The sequence below is a fragment of the Anoplolepis gracilipes genome, chromosome 13 (assembly GCF_047496725.1).
Source record: "Anoplolepis gracilipes chromosome 13, ASM4749672v1, whole genome shotgun sequence".
Lineage (NCBI taxonomy): Eukaryota > Metazoa > Arthropoda > Insecta > Hymenoptera > Formicidae > Anoplolepis > Anoplolepis gracilipes.
The window spans coordinates 6,578,785-6,601,525 of record NC_132982.1 but is presented as its reverse complement, the minus strand read 5'-3'; the positions used below and the strand labels follow the sequence as shown (position 1 = coordinate 6,601,525).

The 22,741-nt window shown below is 34.0% G+C and overlaps 1 protein-coding gene and 1 long non-coding RNA gene across 9 annotated transcripts in view; one reads left to right on the top strand and one right to left on the bottom strand.

The window, feature by feature from the left end:
• Positions 1-22,741, top strand: part of LOC140672214 (uncharacterized) — a 214,800-nt gene that overhangs the window by 57,998 nt on the left and 134,061 nt on the right. The gene's annotated exons all lie outside the window — the stretch shown is intronic.
• The window catches only part of LOC140672211 (lachesin), a 78,560-nt gene continuing 72,826 nt past the window's right edge, over positions 17,008-22,741 (bottom strand). The window contains exon 11 of the transcript XR_012047851.1: positions 17,008-17,330. The gene's annotated coding sequence lies outside the window, so the exon portion shown is untranslated. The remainder of the gene's footprint in view (positions 17,331-22,741) is intronic.

Here is a 22,741-nt window from a genome sequence, read left to right as displayed (position 1 = left end):
CTGGGGGATTGAACTCTCGATAATTCAGAGCACGCGGAGAAATCGTGTTACCTTACGCGGCTGGATACATGTCGTCGATTGCTGACATCGTTCAATATCAAGCACTTATAGAGTTAACTCGTCGGCTGAGCGCGCATAATTACCAACCGGAGCGGAAAATCTCGCGTAATTTTGGAGCGGTGAAAATTTCATGGTGAATACGTACTCGCGCCGTCCGTGTAAGGTGTTTTAACGAAGCGCGAGCTGTCGTCGTTCTTCACGAGCGTCCCATGAATTTGCAGCACGACGATCCACTCCGCCGCCTTCGTTCGTTGCGTCGAACTTGGCTGCATGCGAGTAGAGAAACGCGAAAGTGGTCGATGTACATGTACCAGAGGAGCGTTCATCTCGCGAACGAAGCCGGGGCGAGTGATGCGCCAGTCTGAGCGGCAGACAGCAAAATCATTTGCCAACGTCTGGTTTGTAAATTATTACAGCTACCCGGAGAGAGACTAAATCGCCCATTATTCTGTTAAACGCTTCGGAGAACGAGATTTATCCCCGAGTCGAAGGGACTTAGGTAAAAGTGCGTTGCCTTAGCGAAGCTAGGCATTATTTTTAGACATTTTTTTTCTACGCTAACGGACTAGAAGGTACAAATAAAATTGCTTAATGAAGTGCAAAAATATATTATGCACTTTTCATTTCATGAATAGAATCTGTAGTAAATTATTATATTAAAAGTATGTTAAAAATACATCTATATATTTCCTTTGTTGAGGAATCCACCGAGAAATAATTATTAGTTGCAAATATTTTTAATCTATACTTTGCTACAAGGACAAGTAAAAATAAGACAAACAATATTGACAAAAGTTTAAACACATGAAACTGTTGCATATATTAGATAAATGTACTATTTATAAAATATTACTCTTATTCGAACTGCTGCTAATTACATGGCCGCTTTGTGAGGCAGAATTCTTTATTACCTCGCACCGAATGAGTTATGTGTATAATCGTGCGTGTGGTCGTTTCATCGTATTGCTGCGAATAAATATCCACGTATGCACGCGCATGAAAATACCACGATGCATGCGCGAGAAGCTCTGGCAATTTTCCCAACATTTAAATAGCACCCGACTGCGGACTGATAATAGCGAAATTCGGTTTACACCAGATTAATTAACTTTTTTTACATATATTTATCCTTATATTTCCCGTATATTTTCTATTGTAATTCTGTTTTTTTATTTAAAATAGATGTTGCGACAAGTAGTTACAAGCACACACCAATGGATTAAAAATAATTAAAGTAGATTATTCCTGATTTTATTTAAGTAAGATAATTTTGTTACTTTAATAAAGAGGCATAGATGACTATCAATTTTATTAATCACTATTTAAATTTTTTTCTACTACAGATATACTCTCTATCTCTTTCGTCCCGTGAAGAATTAAAAGCCGATAAATCATTCTTTTGCTCGATCTCGAAGTGCCTTGATCCGCACGGTATTTTCTATTCGACGAACAATTTTTTGGCAAGGTACAAGGAGCCTTCTCTTCGTCGAGAAACGTGCTGGGAGTTCCTGCGATTTCTTTGTTCGATTGATGTTCAATGCGAGAAATGTGACGGCCGATACTTCAACCTGGCTGCGATATTCCCAGGATAAATGTCGACGAAGATCGCGGACGAGTATTCGGGAGACAGATAGCCGGACGGCGATGCCGTATTCTCGGTGGATTGTGAATTCCGTGAAATTTTGTGGCCATTCCCCGTGGTTATCTCTTTAATCAATTTGCACGGTGTTTCGGTTAATGTCGCATTTTTCACATATTTTCGTTTCTGTTCATAATTTTTTTTTTTTTTTTTTTTTTTTTTTTATTTCATATTTACACAATTTTTTTTCATGCGCGGTACACGATAAATTGTTCTAGATAATATTCGTTGATACTGTACTTGCGTACATCGTGACTCAAAACTCGTGCGGTAGTTTAAAAAAAAATCCCGCTATAATTAGTGCGGTATCTGTTGCATTTGAGATTTAATAAATCTTGTTTTGTCGATCCCGTGGGTGAAAAAGGAGCTCGGAGCTCAGTTATCCAGAGCGACATTGCATCAGGCACCGCGCGTCGAAAGGTTCTCGTTGCCTGGATAGGGAAACTTTGCCGAGAGAGTCCCGCGGCGAACTTTTAACGCTATACCATATATACGCAGCTCGAGAAAGTTTCAACACGCCTACTTGCCATTCGTTCGTGGGACCTTTCTCCGCTGCCGAATCTCTTTTTACGCGAGAATTTTCTACGTGAGAAGTCGTTATAAACAAGGATTAAGGCTTTTCTTTGTCTTTCTTTTTCTCTCTGAACGCTATATTTTTCCGCACATTCCTCGCGAAATATTTTTTCGCATTCTCGCCGGGCGGCACGATGGCAAATCGCTTTCAAGAAGTCGAAAATGTTGCGCGCGAAAATGATGGGAGAAAGTGAAAGGAGAATATATTGTATTTTAAATAATAGAATCTTCTATATTTACATATTTCATAATTATATTATGAATTAAGCGGATTAAATTGTTAACGATTATTTTATGTAATATATGTTCATGCAACTATAAGTTTAATCAAATTGATAAATTCCGTACATGTCCACAGAGCTTTACATTCTGCAAATATTTTGGAATTATATTTAATTGCTACGTTAATCGCAATGATCAAAATCTTTGGCATTCTAATCCATTAAAGTGATTTTATTGAATGATGGAACATATTTATTATTCTAATTTGTAAAAGCACTTATATTTAGATTTATAATTGAAAAATGCGCGATTATAAATTTCTTGGAGATAAGTAAAAATTATAATTATATTGCGAAATATAATTTTATTCCGTAAAACATGCTCGCAGTTCGACCATTACAACCATTACAATTAAATGGGCGTGTATTACATGTAACATGGTAACGAAGATGCACTTAAATGCTTCCTTAAACCCCTAATTTTACACGTGAGATAAACTTCGCTTCTATTCGTACTAGCTTGGAGAACCCAGTGAACATTAAACTCGCTTTGCACATTTCTTCAATTTGATTTTGCGTGACTGCGTCGTAATTACCTCCTAATAAGACTGAGATAGAATATATATATATATATATATATATATATATATATATATATATTTATGTGTATGTATATATTTGTAGAAAGAGAGAAGACGTTGAGATGCAGAAAAAGGGAGGCGTTTAAAAGTTCCCAGAATAAAATTCTTAAAATGAACACTGTGACATATATGATGCAACTTGGAATTGACTAATCGCGTGCAAAGAAAGTTAAAAACCATGATGCAGTTTGAGTTCAAACTATTGTTGTATTTAAATCCTCTTGACTAAAAATACAAGTGTAATATTATAATATTCTATATTTCTCTAAGTGTGTAATTTTTTTCAATATATTGTATATACTCGTTTTGTTGATAAATATTACATATTTTTGCATAACTTTTAGAAGAAAATAAACAATTTTTTCAATTTTTATTAAGAATTAATTTTTACGCAAATATTAATATAAATATTTTTTGATGATATACATGTCTATTTATTTATATTCGTTATTTTTTATTTAAATGTCTTAAAGTTAACACGATAAAATTTGAATCAGTTGGTCAAATGACATATACTTGCATATATATCATATGCGCGAGAAATATTGGTGTCAGTAAAAGAAATTAATGAAATTAACTAGAAATTACATAGATATAGACGAGAAAAAAAAGAAAAAAAAAAACAAAACAGATGTATTATAGAGAATTACGAGTGCGCATAATTACACGCAGCCTTTAATGATTAGCGCCATTACGAGGAAGAATTAGGCGTGCGCTTCTGCAGGACGAGCCTACGTATATTATACAGCACGTTCTAATAGGGGGGCCCCGCACATATAAACGGCGGATAATAAGTCACTTACACGGATCCTGGACCAGGGGATTGGCCGTACGCCAGTTCTATTCGCGCTTCGGTTGTTCCGATCTATTCTATACCGTGCACGTCACACGCATGACGCTCTTAACTAAATTATGGACAAAGTAGTACGATTTCCCAGCTTAAGGGTGCATTCACAAAGTTTCGCTGCAGCTTCACGAATTTCGCGTGTTCCGTACCCTGTCGCGCAGATAACCCGATGGTGCCTATGGAATTTACAAAAAAATGCGACATACTACTTGGACACAATCTTACGATGCTGTCGAAGAAGTGAGAGACGTATAAAATTTCAAAATGAATTTATATTGGAACAATAATTAAAACTGCATAATATCTCTTCATATGATAAACGCGCGAAGGAAAAAGAATAATATCAGAATCAAAATAATGTAAAAAAATTGTATCTTTCTATTATTAATTCTTAAAATTCTTAAAAATAGTTATTCTAAAATCATATAAAAATGATAGCGATTGCTACATTGCTTTGAAATATTATAAAAACAATAGTTAATTACATATAAAACGTTAATATACATATATATTTATAAAACTTACCATTTTCTCTCTTTTTTTTTTTGCATTTTGTAAAATATGACTTTCTTAATCCGAAACGAAGAAATTATTTCACTGGTTCTATGCGGTTCAGACACGATGCTAGTAAAGTGAATCGTGCAAAACATCCTTTGCTACGTATCGCATCCCATGTCAGCAACGAGTGACGGACGTTACACGTCGTGTTGTAAATTGCGAACGTCCCCCACGGTGCAGTTAGCATAGTACACAACCCTCGATATGAAACTGCGGAGTTACGTTTGGCATTAGTCGACCATTTTCATTGACCCGCTGCTCCAATTTATTGTTTATTGCATCTCGATAGAAGAGTACGCATTATTCGCAAAATTTGAAATTGTTTTATAACTCATTATAAATAAACACGTTAATTAATTTAGCTAAAATAATAATTATATATAATCTTGTTCTTGGAAATAAAAATCAATCGTAAACATTTAAAGAACAATTTGAAATAGAATTTTGTTGTGATTGTTAGAATAAGAGAATTATATTATAAATAGTAATATTGTTCAATAATATATTTTTACATGTTTGTTACGAGTATAAATTGCCGTATAAATTATTGTTGAGTAATTATTAGATGATTATTAATACAATATAATGATTAATATAATATAATGATTGATACAATATAATGATTAATAAAAGTATAAATTTTTTTCTAAGTATTTCAGAAAGCATATTTCATTTCTAATAATTATACAATATCTATCAATTCACCTATCTATTTATTAAAATGTGGTCCATTTATCAATGATCTGTATTGACAGAATCTCGATATTATTAACTAATAGATGAAGAATTCAGATATGTAGGACATATGTAGGGCAAGTCTCTCTTTAATTTATATGATTCACTTTAGATATCGGTTTTTATATAATACAATCTTATGCTTAAAATGTACCTTAAGACTTTATCACAAATATTTTATGATTGTATCTTAATATATTAAATTTATTTTAAAACTTGGCTCATTTTTATTATTTTCAATTCATCAATAACTTCTATTCAATCTTATTTTAAAGATTTTTTTTAACTATTCTGTCCTCACATTTCGTCAATCACATTTGCGGAGATAAAGCTATTTGCGGATACGTTAAATCGAATTTAGGCAACGGTCGAACGTCACATCCGAAAGTATCAGGGCGAATTAAATGTTAAATCGTTGCACAAAGGATGACCGAAAGCACGATGTGCGCGTTTTTACCCTTTTGGCCGGAAAGTTTTTTTCCGCGTTTTGTCGGGCAGCGCATTTGAATTTTTATAGCGCCGCTGATAGATTGACAGACGAATTAACTGACAGTGTCGACGTCGACACTGCTCCGAAAGAGAGTCGTGCACGGACGAATGGTTAAAGATGAAAAACTCACATTTTGTTTTAAGCTTGCTGTCATAAATGCAATGAGATATACATTTATGTGAATATATAATATTTTTTAGAATGTCGAAAGTATAAAAAATTATTTATTTTTGTACACGATTACATTCTAGATTAACTTACATATATAAAAGTTAATTGTATATAAAAAAAGTTTTATTTTATCTATTTATATGAAGCGAAATGTATTTTACTACTGTTAAAAATATTTTTGTAAGAAGTTTATTAAAAATTTTAATTTTGTTTTTACACAAAATATATATAAATTTAATTAAATATAACTTAATTAAATGACTCGACTTAATTTGAGTCAACAATAAAAAGAAATTTGTAATTTAATATTATAACTGTCTTTGATTTAATTTTACTAGAGTCACTCTTTTTTCTTGACAAAAAGGAAAAATGGCACTAAATGGTACAATCGATCGAGAAATCCGCAAGTCGAATCTTCTCAATGTTATCCGCACATTGGCTAGTGAGAGATATTTGAACTGTGCCCTGTTATAGCGGATGAAAATTCGGAAATGTAGCCGGATAATTGAGACAGACACGAGGAGGACGCGCTGACATAATTACTGTCAGCGCCCGATTTGCCGGGATAATTTCGTGATACGTGTCCCGACAGGGGTAATTCCATAATGCTCGGTTCTCTCTCTCTCTCTCTCTCTCTCTCTCTCTCTCTTTTCACACTTCGGGCACCGTAAATCTCGAAAAATTCGCGTTACCAACCGGTGATTAAAGAACGAGGCGATAATGGAAAGCAACGTGGAAATTTTCGTCCGCGCGTTGGACGCGCATCGCGGCCCAATTATTTTACAAATATGTCACCGGTTGACTTTCAGTCACATCGTTGCCTAAGCCGTGATGTCATATTTTTCTTCACGTGTCACGTCAACATGTACTCTTTTAATTAGCGTAAGCGTAGAAATTATGCTCGAAAACCATGTACAAAAGCTATGAGTATCTTTAGAAAGTTAAATTTTACGCGATAATAAATTGAATATATTTTATGGAATATTAGTTTTCTTTTTTTATTTCTGTTTTTATATATTTTTTGTGAAGATTTATATACAAGCCTGCAAATTACGAAAAATAAAATTATAATTTACATGTGATGCGCAGGCTTTTTGTAAAAATGATGAATTTGACAAAGAGTCTGCAGCAATTGCATAATAAGAAGATTAGAAATTGAAAATTTTACTTCGAGTATTACTTATCGCATTTTTACATTCAAAAAGAGTTTCGAAAATCACCTCGCGCGACGTTTTCAAGTAACATCGGAGGGAATTTTTCAATCTCCTCAATCCGGATATGTAATACACTTTTCCGTCACCCAGAATGTCGACCGGCCGCGCCACAGAACTCGATGCAATATAAGAATCTCCAGAATTTGTACAATTTTTTAATGCCCATACCGCGCGGAGCAGGTTTTCCCCTGCGATGAAATTTGAATGGCATGACTCCACACATATAGGCAAGGACACGCTACTTTTTAAAAGATATTAAATGTCTTTTTTTCTCTTAAAAGGAATATTTTCAATTTATAATAAGTCGCACTCGCGCATTTATTTCGCATCACTATTATCATAATAATATAAAACTTGTGATCGATCGATAAATTGTATAGAAAAATTTTGAGTTTATTTAAATTAAATGCTTTCCCCACAATGCTGTTTGTGTGAAAATCGTTTCTGGTAATTGTCGTGTATTTCTAGATTCGCAGTACAATTACTTAAATTAAAAATTGGCAATTATCTTTCGCTTTCTTTCGCATTACCAATGCAAATTTCGACCAATATAGTACGAGGGCGGATAGATTTTTCGTGAGAGCGTATTAACTATTTTTTGCACTGCACGGACATATAACGGTTAAATCTGGGTTATTATTTCGGCGTCAAAAAGAGCCATTTAGCCGTGAAATTCGATTTACTATAGCGCACAGGTAAATTCGATAGAAAATGTACGTTGAAAGATTATTATTCTATATCGCATCAAATTCCTTCCCTCGATATATTTTCAGTTGCAAAACAATTTAATGGGTCATAAAGAATAGTGGGCACAAATTAGATGCGTGAAAAACATAAATAATTACATAGAAAAAGATATTACTATTTCTAAAACAATCAATCTTATCATCGATTAAGTTGACACATAATTAATTCCATTTATATAACAAATTATTTTAAACATATGTAAAGATTTTTTATCATTTGTGATGTTCGCTATTCTTGTCTAAATACATGTTGGAACAACTTTTTATTTGATAATGATTCTCGTATGACAAGTCAAAGACTATTTTAGAAATTTTTATTGTCCTTTGATATCGATGGAAAGTACGAAGGCATGTGAGATTAAATTGTTATATTGTTCAAGAGAAAAACAGCGAAATCGTCTCATCCTTTCGTTTATCGTTCTTTTTCCTATGGATGACAAAATGATGTTGCGGTTAGCTAGGAAGCAAGAGAATTTTGTGGCCGTCCGCTATGCGGGATATGAGTAGATACCAAAGCATCCTGTTTTTTCAGTTTTAACCTTCATAATCCTGAAGGGAGATTTGTAGAGATTCTGGCACTATTAATGGAAACAAATGGTACAGCTATATATTTTCTGCAATAATCCATATTTGACTGTCATACGATTTTATGATTGTGATTTTTATTACATTTCATTCTTCGTATAGATTGAAAATTTTCAACATAACGAAATTTACGACGTCCATATTTTAACAGATTTTACATATATTTTTATACATACTAAACAAATCAAATATTTTTTCAATAAATAGATCAAAAATAGAATGAGATATATTGAATGATATTATTATCGCGTATCTTTTTATCTTTTATATATACGTCTGTAAAAGACGCGTTGGTTTGGAAATACCGCACCTTCAGTGCATAAATCTGCCAACGAAATTCATAATTTTCGATTATGCTCTCGATTATTACTTTCTAAAATTACCGATAACAATTTTCTCGATGAACGATTACAACGTTCTAAGTTATATGCGTATCGTGGCCGTTTAGCCGCAAAATTCGATCTAACGAAAAAGAGAGGGAGAGAGAGAAAGCGAGAGAGAGAGAGAGGAGGGGAGAAAGTATTTTCTGGCGGAAAACGAACACCGAGCCCGACTATACCACCGGTGTCCAGTATCCTTGTTCCTTCAATACAGTGCCACAGGATGCCTAGGATGCTGCTGCGGCTCGCCGCGAGAGGCGACGGAATTTCGCGGCGGTCAGTGAGGTGTGGGCGGAACGGGCTTGCCACATGCCCTCTTTCAGTCAGCTCTGTCCGCGCACTCACGCTCTGTAATTATCCACTGCCCCGTAATTTTCTTTAATCACAGGAGCCCGCGGCGCTCCAGCGCTTCGCGCTCACTTTGACAGACGCGTGTCGAAAGGATTCGGCTAAACACATTGCGATATATCCACTGGCCGGGGCCAAGGACAAAGAGGCTGGCAACGCGGGAACGGAAGTGCGAATAGCGAGATAGGATGAAAACGGATGGACGGCGATTCGTAGAAAGCTAAAGGAAGCGTGCAGAATAGACGTGGCGGGACAAAACGGCGAAAGGGTGAAAAGGGAATGGAACCAAGGATACGGACGGATCGAGTTTTCGCGCGCTCGTATTCTATACCCGGTAACAAGAAAATGAGGACACGTACCGCGCGGTACGTTGATGCCATTGGTGCGAATATGCTCTCCGTAGATATATATATGTATATATCATATAGGAGTCTGTTGTTAATACAGTTATTCATAAATAATAGACAATCATATAATGTGATTAATGTGCGAATAGAGTAAAACGTATTAAAAATTTTTTATATTTTATAATTGATTGTATATATTGTTGCGTACATTAATTTGAGAGTAAGAAATTTTTCGGTTAATCGTCTTTGGCGCATATTTAGTGAATCAGGTAACAATCTAATTGGACGGTGAGTCAAAGCGACTCGGAAGTAATAGGATTCAACATTGAAGAACATATTTTGATAAATATTTTGTTGCGAGAAAGGGAGAAAAAGACGAGAAAAAAACAGACTGTAAGAAGAGTGTCCGAGGATTGTTAAGATTAAAGCAAGGATGAATGAATCTCTGGAGAAATAAGGAAAAGGGAACGCGGTAAAAGATACGGTGTCGAGAATTGAAAAAATTAAAACCTATAGACAAAACTTTCCGGAGGTATTTGACAGATATATCACATAGAACGAAACTGGGGAAACTGTTTAACGAGAGGAATTTTCATTTGCGGTGAGTCGCCGCCTTGATAACGTTTTCTAATTTGCCCTAAGTCTCTGTCGGCTTTAAAAGTCTAGGTATCTCGCGAAAATTCGTCACCGGAAATCCGGAAAATCTACTTCTCGCGATACGCATTAAACCGGATTTACGTGATATTGTTCTTTGGTCAATCGATTGTTATCAGCTGCGCTATAATTATGTGTTTTTCAACGTGCGAATACAAAAAGAACATAAAAAAGAATCGGGCTGCAATTACGTCAACTTGTTATAATTAGGCGGCTATATTGCGCTTATAATTCTTTAGTTACTTTGGTTTATTTGCTACTTCCTACTTGTAAATAAGATATAATATTTACGAATGTACATTTGAAACTCTCATTTTATTATTTTATGCTAAAAATAACAACTAAATTTCGACGTATTTTTTAAACTGCATATATAGTGATATAAGTTTATCATTTTATTACTACAAAAATTTTGTATTTATATCACAATAAAATATGATAATTTTTTTGTATTACATAGATATTAAAATGTTTGCTTGCAAGCGATATTTTCCAAAGAATTTTATAATCATGTGATACAAGATTTAAAAATGAGACAAAATAATTTAGCAGAGATATAAGTAGTGTCTCTCGATCTCAAGATGTAATAATCGACAAATACAAGTAGTAATATCGGATGCAGACATTGTTGCAACGTTAATCCCATTTGCTTGAAACACGAAGTGCATCGATGACATCTGCGTGCTACTGTTACGGCCGGGTTGCTGCAGCAGCAACAGTTTCTGCAGCCGGAACAGCACGATTATCCGGGACACCTAACGTCAACCGCTTTCTGAGCCGCAGTTCCTGCAATAGAATGACGCATGCACGAAGCTTTCCGCATTCAGATCCTTGTGATATCGAACCGTCGCTGCGAGCGACGTTTGCGAACAAAAAAGAAGAGGGTTCTCGTGTAAACGCATTTCGAGATGCATACGGTTAAGATCTTTCTCATGGCATCGCGTTTCAATGCACTGGTAGAAATATTTGCGAAGAGTCGCCGTTTATTGTCGCCGCGTCTCTCGCGTTAATAGTTGTTGATCAAATTTTACCTTTTCCTTCCTTATCATTTCTAGGTGTTATTTTTTTAATAATTATATAAGAGACGCTTTTCTTGAATCTCGAGACTTTACTCAATTTTCTTTTTGAAAAATATTTCGAGTTGTCTCTGAGAATGTTACTGATCACGAAATCAAATATCATATATACTGCACGATAAGATTCGTATATGTCAGTCATCGATTTGTACGGACAAGTTGCGCGAAACAATAGTGTCCGGCGAATCGCTTTGACCGTAACTTGCCGAACATTATGGACGGGCCACGCAAATATACGCATCGTTATTTTCCCGGTTTCGATAACCGCGCGCGATGAATACCGTAAAGTTTCCTAAAGACCGCAAACATAAAAGCCGCGATAAACGTAGAATTGTTGGAGGTTTATTGTGAGCTGCTGCAAGTTTTCGTTGCCTCGCTTTACCGCGACGATAGCTGCGCAACTATCGTTGCTCGTAATTTTCAACGGTCGACTACGGTGGCAGCCCTCCGTGTTTCGCGTCCGGCCAATTTAAAAAAAAAAAAAAAAAAAAAAAAAAAAAGCATATTATACGGACGGCAATTCTGATGCCGATTTCGGTCCCGAAATGATGATGGAATTATGCGAATCCTCGGTAAAAAATAATGATCCACTCTGCAAAGCGCGAACTAACAGGCTCATCTCTCTTTCTCCGCTGATGCTTTTCCTCCTCCTATTTTTTGCCGGACGCACGTGGTCTCTCGCAAATTTTGTGATATACTAGGTCGTCTCCTCTGGCGAAACTAATTAGCATCACTCCGGGTTCTCAGCGGCGACCGCACACAAGGCTTAATCAGACCTCAAAGTATTACACGTGCCGACTTTGCGTCAAGTTTCCGTGTAGCGGCATTTCTGTTGCCGGAAAAGCCGTGCCGGTAGTGTTGCAGTTAAAGAAGGCAATGAGAGAGGATTGCATAAGAATGAAGATTGCGGAGAGAGACCGAGGTTGGGTTTAGACTTTGATGTGAGTCTAACTGGAAAGGATAACATTTGCGACTGCTATCTCGGTTGAAAATCAAGCGCTGAAAATTACAAAAAGGAACCGAATATTTTCTAATTTATTAATGTTAGGTTGTTAAAATCAACATTAATATCTTACGTAACAATGTAATAATATAAAATTCGATTCTGATTCTTCGATAAGAAATATACGAATATACAAGCAGGAAATGGGAGCACGTCTCACAATTCTAGCGTGCGGCGAATAACGCGGTTCGCTTCGGAAGACGACGCCGTCGATACCAATCCTAAATTCTCCGATTTCGCTGCACCAGCTGCGGTCTATAACACACACGCACGCATACATATGCGTGCGCAAACGTATACAAACGCGTTCGTACATCCGCATAGGCGAGAGACGCGAGAGAAAACGGACCGATGCGTGCGCGAGATTCTGCAGTCTCTCAGTCTCCCGCGAAAGAAGCCGCGTTAATTAACAGTCGCGGCCGATCCAGATACCGCCGTCGAACTATAAAGATAACGGCTCGCCTCGGATGTTCTCCGGTAAATGGCTGCCGGGTGGGCGTCGCGCAACCTCGTTCTCTCGATGTCATCATCATCGTCGTAGTCGTCGTGGTGCAGTGTCGCGGCCCCGTATCCGACAAAGTCCCGCGACACCGGCTGACTGCTCGAGGATGTCGGTCGTTGTTGTTGTTGTTATCTCGAGCTGTTTCCTGGTAATTGTCTTCTCTCTTAGGCGGTCGAGGGCGGGCTCGTTATCTGGTGAATAATTCAATAAACTGCTTGGGAGTTTGTAAAGCGAAAATTTCACGGTTTAGGGGCAAAAAGCGACGCGAGAGAGATGTTCCGTTTGATGCGTCCGCGACTTCGGCCTTCATTCCCTGGTCTCTGATTCAACAACGAAAGCTACGATCATGTCGATCGACCCATAATAGATAACATTATTTACGTTATTTGCGTGATGTTTTAAACTAGCTATTCTCTGATTACAATTATTTCAATTGGTACAATATATTATATTTTAAAGAAATAATTATTACAGAGAGAGAGAGAGAGAGAGAGAGAGAGAAGAAAATTTTTATATTTTTATATTTTATATATTAGCACAATTATATTTTTTAATATAAAATAAATTAACATCGGTTTATTTATTTTTGGAAAAATTTTTGTTTTTCATTTATACATGAGTTTTAGTTTGTAATTGACTCGCGGACGAATTGTGTGAAACTTAAATAGCTCTATAACGTACTGTCAGATAAATATACATAATGTCATTGTACGTTGAAGTAAACGATATACAGAACCAAGACTATTACATACATTTTGGACATCCGATACGGTTCAGTAGAACAACATGTTGCTCTTGATGCATTCGAAAAGCAGATGCTTCTCTCTCTCATCGGCAGATATTTCAAAATATATAATATAGTACTCGATGAGTGATACGTGTGGGTCGATCACTCATACAATTTGCTCACATTGGCTTGCGATTTTTTTCAAAGCATTCACACACGAGTAAATCGTGCGTTTATCTATAGTAATTACACTTTTAACACATACACACACACACACACACACAAAATAAGGAGATAGACGCATATCCTATAGATACTTTTCCCGGCCAATATTTCCGATAAATATTTCGGGGCCGTCGCGACGCGCAATCGCGCGAGAGAATTGCGTCGGCGACAAATATTATTTATTTTCCCATACAAACGGAAAATACATATTTTGAGTGGCGACAGAGTATGTTCGCGCGCACGATCGGCACACGGTCGGTGTAACCACTGAATAACGGATCTGTTTCTGGCAACTGTTGAATATTCAATGAAATAATTTGTTTCGTTCTATCGTCATTCTTTTTCCACCTCGCGGTACGCCGCGAAACCAATCATAAATTGTAGCACGGCTGTTAGCGGGACGAGCACGTTGACGACCAGTCAAGACACTTCCGCTGCAACCGCGAAATAATTAGAACGCCATGAATAAAGTCCGGTCTCTCCGAGATTGTAAATTAATAATTTCTTTCTCTACTTTATTTATGGATTTCTTGATCAATATGTAATTGTTTTTCCGTTAACAGAAACGCTTGATGTGACAAGTTTCAAGTTATACGATTTAAAATAAACTTTTCAAAATAATTCTTTTTCGATGACACGAATAAATAAGAGGACATTAATATTATTCTGTTTCTTATATTCATAAATTTATATATATATTTTAATATCGGGTTTATATTAAATATACAATGCTTTTACAACGGATATAGGTCGATATAATTTTTGCGATTATGTCGGTGAATGTACTTGTACGTTGTAAACTTCATCTTTAAGCTTTTGGGCGTGCATTTGATTACATCAGAACATACATATTAGTTATATATGCGTAATGAATATTTTACCGTATATTTCGTATCGGCAGAAAATTTTATTTCCTTCATGTAGAAAAATTTGTGCAATCAAATTGAATAAATAAAGTGTATATCATTTTAATGATATTATATCATTTGATGTGATTTTATCTCTTATAAAATGTTTTTATTCAACTTATCAGTAGAAACAATAAATTTATATTGTAATAGTTTAACTAATATTTTGTTTTATTGCGTATATTTTTTTTATTCACAATCAATCTCATTGCAATGTAAAACAGTATTCATGATATCAAAGTATTTAATTAAAAATGTATACTAAAAACTGTATGTACTAAATCGAATTTTAAATCTCGCATATTATTATACAATATATTATTACGTGTTATATTAAAGTTTTAGGTATTTTAATTCATACTTTCAAATCTTACTGAAATCCAAATATATTTTTAGTGAAATAAAAGTTTATGAAATTTGGTCTTACCTGTATTTAAAGCGATTCAGATCGCGTTTGCATTAAAAATATCGTTTATCTTACTGTATGCTCATCTGAGAAATATGTATGTACGTACAATCGTCGTATCCTTTGTCGACGCTATGCATCGCGTCTCAAAATATCATGGCTCGTTTTATAAATGTAACAAGAGGTAAGCGACACTTTTGTTAACGGACGGTGCAAAGGAGAAACTTTAAAGGAGAGGATTCTCGGCGTTCTTAAATGTTAAAGCAGTCTTTAATGACGCTCGCTACGCTGCGTAAAGTGTTTCTTATATTCTTCCTACTCGACGAGAAGAATATGATATATATATATATATATATTTGTTCTCTCTCTCTTCTGCGAAGAACAACTGTACACTTGCGGAGCAATATTTATTATTCCAATGCGATTAGTTTGGATATAATAAAATAAAACTTGCAACTTGTGCAGAAAAGATTCAGTCTTTATAACAGAAACGTGTTACAGTTTTTCGCTTGATTATGTAATTATTTTTATTCGATTATGACATCTTTATTATATAATCATTCTTTACGTAGGTTTTTTTGTTGAATTAGACTTCAAAGATTTCACGCTACACATTGAAATAAAAATTTTGAATTATATTTGAATATTCGATCTGGATGCTAAAAATTATTATTTTTTAAATTCGGGATAAATCTTATTTTGACGATATCTTGAATTAAAAAGTTACAATTACTTTTGGCTATCACACAATCTTTTGCCGCTTAAAGGATATTTATCTGGAAAAATTCCTTCTCTGAAGAAGCTACATCTGCAAGCTGCAAATGTATGTTTTGGCCGGATGTACAATCGAAGAAGAAGATGTCAAACTATACATTTATCAAAATTCGTACGGGAGATCTAGTACGTCTCCGAGATCTGACAGAACGCAAGTTGCGTTTAGGAAATCTCGCGGCCCGGGGATTAGGACGCAAAACGATTTATTATAACGAGTATTGCTTGTCGCGGCTGGAGTCACGGATCCTACGTAATACTTTGCAAAGTAAGGAGACGCAGATTGGAGATTAGCGCGACAAAATTAATAGGCCGCGGCCTGACAGGAGAATACTGCAATCCACCTGAGACCGCGTCCGAACAAGTCTCTCCGAAGCGTGTACACGACTTAAATAAGAGAGCGACGCGAGTGAAGAGGTGATTTTTAAATAATTTCGCGCGCCGCCTATTCGCGAAACGAACGAGCGAACAGTGAATCATTACTATAAGCCGACATCGACGTCGCGAAACTATCGACCGTGGCTGCGCGCCGCTGCCGATGTAAATCAACTGTATCGCGATATAATTAATGATATAACTTGGAAAATTTCCTAGGGTCGAGACAAAAGTAGGCAAGCCCCCGCGGTTTTTTTTTTTTATTTTCGCTGCGAAATCATCAATCTTTTTCCCTTTCCCTGCCTCCGCTCCCTCACGGTTCTGTCGATCAATTTTGAAATGCGTTTATGCTCCAGTAATGTTCGCATCGATCCTGTATCTCGAAAGATTCATGTAAGCATACGTATAAAAGTGCAGAGTTGGAATATTGATCGTAATACATTAACTACTTATACAAGATCCGATATACGAATGAAAGTTTCAACAAATGATAGTGAAACTTTCATTGAAAAATATCTTAACTCTATAAGAAATATTAGCTATAACTAAATGCATATTGTGATAAAATACAATCCACAGCTTCTACATATATAATGTACTGCATATTTTTATACATAGATGTAAATTAAATTTTACATAAAAATAATTTTCTTAGTTTTTTTTATCACAGTAAAATATTAATCTTTATTATTGAAATTTTAGACAAAAATATTGAAGTATATTTGACATCAGTTTTGCAAAATCATGTGTTATCATTGGAAAGTTTTAATATTGGACGTGTCAATTGTATAATGTTATTTTATATTTTATTTGTCATTGTGGCATTTATTAGACATGTTAATACATAAAAGATTGTAGCAATTCTCACTCTTCTTTATAAAATCGATAATCGGTAATCGCGATGCTGATTAACGAGGCTCGTCGAAGAAAGTGAACTCCGTCCATTGTGCCTCGGCATCAATGAGTCCTCCTCGATCATTTTCTTTCAGTCTTCGAGCGAGTCCTCTTCTTTGGGTTTGCGCTTGCCGTTCTCACTTTACTCACAGGACTCTCAATTCCAACTGTGCATTCGTCTCCTGGATATTCCGATTCCGTCGTGTCAATCGATAACTTCCGATTATTCCTTCTCTAAAAAAAAAAAAAAAAAGTGTCTTTTCTGCTATTGTTTTGCCGCTTGTTTGCACATTTGATTCAATTAAAAACAGAGCAGATTTTTTTAGCTTATTTTTTTCAAATATTTTACAAATATTTACTGAAATATATTGAAAAAACGAAAAATTTATAGCCAAAAATATCGAGATTTATGGATATGGCAAACAATGATTTTAAAGTAATGTTTAAACTGACAGTTTTGACATAAGTAACATAATTATATTGCTAATATAGTATACATGATTATAAAAGATAGTATTACATTCATATGGTGTAAACACAACAATTTCTGTAAACTAAAGTAGAAATAATGCGTACACTAATTAAGTTTTAACATAAGTTACATATAAATGTAACATGAAATCGTTAAATTTATATACTTATATCCGAAATATAGAGAATAAATTACTTAATTCATTTTATTTTTGAATAACTGAAATAACATGCGATCATCGCGTTGAGGATTATTGACAATATTTCGAATGTACATCAGCTAAAATTTAACAAGCTCGTCGGCTTACGTCGATAATCTTCAATGTAATGAAAGAACGCAACACACGGAAATTGCTGAGCATGAAACGACTCTTGTCGGCGCCGTGAATTTAATAATTGTTCGTTCTGTCCGCATGATTGCTATGAAATAAAAAGACGAGATAGCTCGATGCATCATATGATAACAAGTAGACAAGAAAAATAAAATCATCTGTGAAAGCTTCACCTGCTGTCGCGAGAAGAAATTTGCAAGTAAAATCCATTTTAGAACGATATAAAGAAGAAGCAATTTTTCTTGACAATAGCATTTAGATTGACGTGAAAATAAAATTTTATTAAATTTATCGTATATTTTTGCCTTTAATTTTTATTTGGATAAAAAAGAAATTACATTGCCTTTGCAACACATGAAAACTTGACTTTGTTTTACTTATATATGTGTTTGTTGCAAATTTTTTTCTTATTACAAGTTCTGCCGATGCAAAATACACACACAATTAAGAACGTTATTGATTTTAATTATAGCTTTAATAACATAGTAAAGAATTTCTATTATAAAAATATGTGTACGACCGCATTAGAACAATTTAATAATTTATTTACAATATTAAAAGCAGTTGTATATAAAGGCAATCTTTTTAAGGATTAATAGATATTGACGGATTAGTAATTAATAATAGCAGATTATTTTAACACCTTTAAATAATCTTTAAATTGGAAATAGTTTTTTGTTATTTTTATTTTTAGAGGAATATATAAAAGTATCAAAAAAGTATGTCGATTTGCACCGCATAAATAATAGTTTTATCCGCAATCAAGCATTGCCTATTGACAGAGTAATTTATTATTTATTTGCTTTTTAATTTAATTTCTGCAATTTCTATTATTGAATATCATTATTATTCTGATTATAAGTATATTTTTATAAAGAATGTGCAGATGTCTCGAATAACGTGAGTTAAAATCATCTCTTTTCTGATTGAAAACTCGTCTTCGTCGCGATATCGCATATTCGTGTGCATATAGTTTCATATTATAATAAATGTCATGCAAATATAGGATGATATTAAAATTGGTGAGATTTTCTGACGGAGAGTAGACCGTCTTTGCCGTCGATGCAATTCTGAGCCGGCACGTCGACGAAAAGTCTAAACAAATATTTGCCACGTACTGGCCAACCTGCTTTATTTGCATGTGCAGATGGGGGGAGGGCGTGCGCACAAGCAAGGATATATTGGTTTACCTACTGAAATATTCGGCCGTCTGTCAGACAGTGTAAATCTCATTCATAATAATGATGATGCCGCGTATCTTTTTTCTTTTTTTTTTTTTTTTTTCATTTTCTTCCTTTACGCTGATTCTTCTTCTTAGTTGTCACTGTCGATGTATTATAATTCCGCGCAGGAAGATTATTTATTTCGTTGCTTTTATTTAGTGCGTCCTTCTACGAGTGGCAAGATGTAATGAATATGGATGACGATTATGATTTGGAAAACAGCCGTTATAGTTAGCTTTGCGTTTTAATAAATAGTTAACAAAATAATTTCTTTTGAAAATTCTTCTTTGGCAAAATTTCAGAGTATTAATACAGATGGATTAGATATGTTTTTTTCTACGAGAGCACATTTTTTATTTATTTTTCATTATATTCTATTAGTAATAGAGTATATATAATGTATAATACTGATAAGTTTATTGTTCCTTTTTTGTATATCAGAAAAATTACGAGACGAGCCATTGATTCTATAATAAGACAAATTCGGCACCTATAGTTTCTAATTGCCTCATTTAGAAGATATATGTCGTCCTTTTCTCTTCAATATCCGTACAATAGTTAGCTCTGAGCAGACGTTCTCGACACTGTAACCGCAAACTTAAGTCGGAGGATTGCTCTCGGATTGTAAAGCTGCCTGGGAAAGAAGCCTGATAGTTTAACCGGTACGCAGCAGGTGGAAATCTGAATTGTTTTAATGCAATTGAGATTCTTTGCAGTGAAATAAATTTTCAATTTAACAAAACCAAAGTTAATAAAATTTATGACATAATAGAAATTAATTAACGTAAAAAAAAAAAATGAGTTTAAAAATAACTTTTGTGTGGTTTCAAGTTGTATTACAGTATATTAAAAGAATATATTTATTTATTAACTAATATAATTACAATTTTTTTAGTTTACATTTTTGACGATTTTAAAACATTTATTATATATATACAATGTATATAATATATATATAGTAAAAAAATTAATACTTTTTTATATTAAAAATTTTATTCACCGGTTGTAAAGTACTTGCCATAGTTGGCGTGTCATTTTTCAGTAACCATATCGAAATGGGTCGTTCTCAAAAAGTATTTCGAGGATGGCTAGGTATCGCATAACTCAGGATTATTTTCCTTCGCGCACAAACGAAATCGTCTTATCACCAGGCGCTGGTTCACTTTTACTAACAAGAAAGATGTTGAATTCGTATATACATACGCGGTTGAATTTACGTCACTTTGTCGTTAGAAACGGAGTCTTAAAGTAATACTAAATATTTATAGCTACAAAAATTCCAAAGTAACATGTTAAGTATTGTTAAACGTATGTATATGTAATTCGTATAAATTACGCGTGCATTTGCATTCTTTTCTTAGAATCTACTTTTTTCAGTAAATGTTAAATGTCGCTATTGACAGCTGGATTATTCATTACGATCGATTTTATTAATTAAAATGCTATATCCAGATACCAAAAGTCATATCCGTTCGAGAAGTGGACATATCACAAGCGGTCAGCATACCAATGGAAAAGAAAAGAAGGTCGAGATGCAATTTATCGTGTCAATCGTGACAGCCAATCGATAATCAATTATTAGCGTGTCAATGCACAAAAATGGGGATCATGTACCGTTGCATTCTTCTTATGAAATTCTTATTGTTAGATCTTCATTTATACTAACATTTTTGCAGCTAGAATTTAGTTAAAATTAATCTTAAAATATGGGCCTTAAATTATAATCCAATAAATTTTTCAATTTGATTGAGATGTTATATTTATAACTACAATATAATATTACCTATGTTACCTATGTGTATAAGTATTATTAAGAAATGTGAAATGTATAAAAATATTAAACCATTTATTGTAGTGTTAATTTAACAAATTTTTTATTTTATAAATTTGATACATAAATGAGTTGAAAGCTTACAAGTAGTTTTACCGACAGGCAACAACGAGATGGATATCAAAAACACAGAATAAATTAATTGACAGATAAGATATTTCTTCGGTAATAATTATTACAATATGTTTTATTTACTGGAGTTCAAACTTTAAAAATAAAAAGAGAATTTGCGATTATGAATGATTGCGCGCGTCAAATATAATTCGATGTCATTAAATCGCGGCAGTTATATTAGCAGGAAATATTCTTTATAAATACTAGTTTTGTTCAAGACTATTGCCAAAAGTTGAGCGAGAATAAAAAAATTGGTCAAAGCAGATTATTAACGTGCAAGGTTAAAAATATTGAAAACAATCACATATTAAAGTCTTTTCACAAAAAACACCGAGCTTTAAAAAGAAACTACTTCTTTAAAATGAAGACAAATGGAGTCACAAATGCCATGCTTATTAATATATATAGTACAGAACATATATATATATATAGTACACAACTCATTTTCTTTTCAACTTTAAAAGCTGATTTTTCTTTATGGAAATGTTCCAGAAAAATAAGGAAAAAAGCTATGAATTATTAATTATTTAATTTTTTAATTTTGATATGCAATATCGTGATAAAAGAGTTTTGAGTTAAAATTCCAATAAGCTGGAGTTCCTTGGAATTAAACAGAAAATAAAATTTTCTTTATTTATTTACGCGCGCGCATCTCGCATCAGAATGAGAGCAAACTGAGAGGCAACATCGGCCCGAGTCGAGAGATATTCCCGGTAATTACTAACCAGGTCGAATTGTGCTCTTGGCGCATTTCAGGCAAAACAAGATCGAGAGTAGAGAAAAAGATTCGTTGCATGCGATAATAAAGAAGCGACATAAAGCAGGTAGAACTATGAGAAACAAAAAAGCAAATTTATAACGCTGGAATTTTGCTTTTTCGAAAACACGACAGGTTGTTTAATTCCATCTAATAAAAGAAAAGGAGATGCTTCTTTTATTTTAATAATTATTACTTCTTTCGCGTTTCTTTTTTTCTATCGAAGAAATCTGGAAGAAGAAGAAAATTGATACATATTAATTTATTCGTAAAAAAAAAAAAAAAAAAATAGACCGATCCATAAAATACAATATAAAGAAAAGCATGCACAGATATCGATTATTTTTGTGTGATTATAAAAATAAAATAAATTTTTGTGATAGTGATTCTAAATATTTTATTAATAGTTATATCTAAATTCTGTTTTATATATATATTTTTTTAAATTATTATTTTAATATATATTTTTTTCCTTTGCTAAAATTTTTTTAATATACAAAAATAATTACGCTTTATTATTTTATTTTGATTATTTCTGGATTTTTTTGCACATAAGCTAAATTTAAGATTAAGTAAGCTGAAAACAACAAAAACGAAAAAATATAATTTAAGATGTTATGCGATAATTGATCAGGTTCTAGAAGACTAATCCAATTTATAAAAATGATTCACACATAATTAAAAATGGTATATACATAATAATTGCTATTTGAGGTTCTTTGTTATTTTTGCGGATTAACTAAATTGGGGAAATGAAACGAGGATTCACGTACGTGTCGCGCTCGAGGGTCGCCGAACTCATCACATGCGTAATACCGAGGGAAGGAAAAGGATCTGGATGCAATTTGCTTCCGTCGACTGTGACGACCGTACCGAACGACGATAGTCGGACGCGGGAGGAGTGTTCTACCACATAA